The following is a 3,458-nucleotide window of genomic DNA, read 5'->3' on the forward strand; positions in this document are numbered from 1 at the left end:
TTGGCACTGTCCAGCGTAGATGATGGCTTTAGCGGTGCTTACGAAAGGTCAGCCCAAAATAATGGGTGCCCTTACATCTCCTCATGTTTCTAAAACCACAAAGTCTACTGGGAACATATGATTGTCCCACTCAAATAATGGCATCTTCAAGAATTCCCTTGGGGTAACAGAGTGACTGATCTGCAAGCTGCAAACGCATATTTGTGTACAACAAAGCATCTCTATTAATTCGAATCATAGATTACCTTAGGCATGATGTGGACACTTGCTCCGAAGTCACAAACTAGTTTCTTGAAAAATGTTAGGTCCAATGGCGATGGGGATGATAGGTATCCCTGGATCGCTCTTCTTCTCAGGCAAGGTATAATCTATCCACCTTCCCATCGATGGCTCCATGTAGTAGTAGGCTACATTATGAATATCACTAAGATTTGCAGTTTTCTAGATCTTTCGGTTGCCTCGGAATCTTACCTTTATCGGATGGAGGAACAACAAGCTGCCAGCTGAGCTATTTGTGATTCTATCATTTTATTAAAGCTATGCAGGTTCTTAATGGTAGAAGCAAAGCTATCCATTCTATTATTTATGTTTTCTAGAATTTTATCATTGGTAGCTACCTTCTTAGATAATCCTTCCATAAGTCTAGATTGGCCAGCAATTAATTCTCTCAAGGATGGTTGATTGAAATTATTAAAATTATTACCTTGATAGTTACCTTGGTAGTTCGGCCTTTGTTGATGGTTCCATCCTTGATTCTACTGAGGATGAGAGTAATTGTTGTTGACAAAGTTCACATCCTCATGGGTCTTAGGATAGCTATTCCCTGAATGCCCAGTGCTTCCACACACTTCACATATCATGCGGGAATCATGAATGTGCATGACTTCTTGCTTCTCATTGGCTTGATCTTCAAGCTTCTTCATCAGTAGGTCCATCTTGGCAGACAGCATGTCTACTTCCTTGATGTATACCTCCACCCCTTTTGTAGGTTTGAGTACATTCTTCATTCCAACCTTGATTGGAGGTCATCTTCTCCACAAGAGCTATTGCATCTAGTATAGTGAGTGATAGGAATGCACCTCCAGCAGTAGCATCCATTGTCTCATGGGAACTATTAGTCGGCCCATGATAGAAAGTCTACATGAGTAGTTGATTCTTCATCCCATGATGAGGACACTCCGCAATGTAATCTTGGAAGCGTTCCCATGCCTTAGGGATAGATTCATCATGTTGTTGCTGAAAACTTGAAATTCTCCCACGCAGAGCATTGGTCTTGCCTGTGGGAAAGAATTTTGCTAGAAAGGCAATGGAGCTGTTATCCCATGTAGTATTTCTATATTTATTGGCGTAGAACCATTGCTTTGCCTTTCCCAAAATTGAGAATGGGAAAAGGCAAAGTAATATGGCATCCTGGGTTACTCCTTTGATGGTAAAGGTGCTGCAGATCTCCAAGAAGTATTGGAGATGTGCACTCGCATCTTCATGTGACTTTCCACAAAACTGATTGGCTTGCACCATGTTGATGAGAGCTGGCTTAAGCTTGAATCCATTATCTCCGACATTGACTGTCGGTCCTGTACAGTTGTTAGCCGTAGTTGGAGCAGAGAATTCATGGAGAGTCATGTTAGCCATGGCTTCAAATTCTGGTGTTAAGCTTTGCCTTATATGGTTGTCTTCAGACTTTAAAGCTGAGACTTTCTTGAGCTTAGCTCTGGTTTTCTTGATTAATTGAAACAACCTCGATTTCCACGATGGGAAATCCACAGAGTTGAAGTGTAATAAGACCGTGGTAGATCATATTACCCAAATTCTAGTCGAATATCACATCCAAACAACGATAATATCAGAGTACAAATAGTGCGGAATTATATAAATTATTACATCGCCGCATTGGCGGAATCAAAAGTAGCATTCATATAGAACAGCTTGGAGATAGGATCGCCAAACTCGAGCGTAGGCATGAATCCCTCAATTGTCACACTCCCCAGAGCTATACTCCTCAGTAGAACCTGTATGCCAAAATTTATCAGTACGATTTGTACTGGCCACTCCCAACCCTATGAGCATTGCTTTGTGGAAATTGGATGCAAGTTGGATATAGTCAAAAGGAACCTATAAGGCTGGGGTTTCCTATGTATTCTTAGTATATCAAGTATATAACAGTGTAGTCAAGTTTTTAACACCATTCCCACACACATTCCACCCCAATCCCATTCCAGAGCCAGGTTTCGATCCTGGGATCGACATACCACCATCTCCATCATCACCATACCATACCATCACTCAGTCGATAGGCCAACTCCCTCTCGGCACTATCTCAAGGCCCGTAGCCCCTGGCTACGACCAGACACTCACCTCCAGGGGGAGAAAAGAATGACTCATCTCTCTATCTAGTTTAAGCGAAACCCAGGAAAGGTCCATAACCGACAAGTCGGCATATGTATCGATCGATCAACCAAACACTCGGCAGAGCTTTTTCATACCCACAAGATAGCCATCCTCGACGGTGCCCCGTCTAGGCAGATTCCGGTCGCTTGCTAGCCTAGAACGATGCCACCCTACCTCTCAACCCTAGAACATCCCAACTCTAGTCTAGGATGGCTGATACTGTGAGTCGTAGACAGACTCGGGGCCCTCTGGATGTCAGGAGCCGAGTCCACAAGGCCTCCTAAAGTCTCGGTAGGGTGTGGGGGGAAAACCTGTGCACCCCATACCTCCTTGCACACATTCAGCCTAGCAGTAGTGGCATCGCTCTACCAAGTAGTCCGATCGTCCCGCACCATATAGGGCGAGTGGGATGTAAAGGATTTCCTAGTGAATCTGAGTACTAGTAAGTCCTTAGGGATGACCAAGACAGAATGTCTCCATCAGGGTTTCCAATTACCGTGCCACCACAGCACCTCCACCCTGGGCTCCACCTCCCCGAGGTTCACACCCAAGGCCACCTCCAATTACCTATTTTTACCCACCACAGGTATCCATATAAAAGTGCCCAGGTAGCACCATAAGGCAAGACTCGCCCCAGGCTCGTCGTTATTCCAGCTCGGTTGACACAACCCTTACCCTCCATGCACCCAAGTCACACATGCAGCACTCTTCCCATAGTCTAGGTAACACCAGTTTCCACCACGCATCAATGTAGTATAAGCGTAGTAGAAGTAATAAGCAACTGAAATATATCAGCAAGCAGTGTGTCTAGCTTAACAGCAGGGTGAGCAGGGGTAAGGTTGCGTCAAGGTAAAGGTCATCAAAGTAAGCATACTACCATGCAGGTCCTATTATAGTGTGATTATGATAGTAAAGTAAAGCAATAGCAGCTCTAGGTTAGCCATGCATAATAGGTGCTACGAGATTGGGTGGGATGTGGCACCTTTAGTGAAGTCGTCTCCGTGCTCCTCATGGTACTCTCGGTCCTCGTCCATCTGATTCTCCTCCAAGTCTACATACGATCGAATTAT

The 3,458-nt window shown here is 44.5% G+C and overlaps 1 non-coding gene across 1 annotated transcript; it reads left to right on the top strand.

The window, feature by feature from the left end:
- Positions 1-1,159: 1,159 nt before the first annotated feature.
- Positions 1,160-1,268, top strand: LOC136461983 (small nucleolar RNA R71). Its single transcript, XR_010760516.1, has one exon. It is a non-coding gene; the product is annotated as a small nucleolar RNA R71 (small nucleolar RNA).
- Positions 1,269-3,458: the final 2,190 nt, after the last annotated feature.

This window comes from Miscanthus floridulus, chromosome 6 (assembly GCF_019320115.1).
Source record: "Miscanthus floridulus cultivar M001 chromosome 6, ASM1932011v1, whole genome shotgun sequence".
Lineage (NCBI taxonomy): Eukaryota > Viridiplantae > Streptophyta > Magnoliopsida > Poales > Poaceae > Miscanthus > Miscanthus floridulus.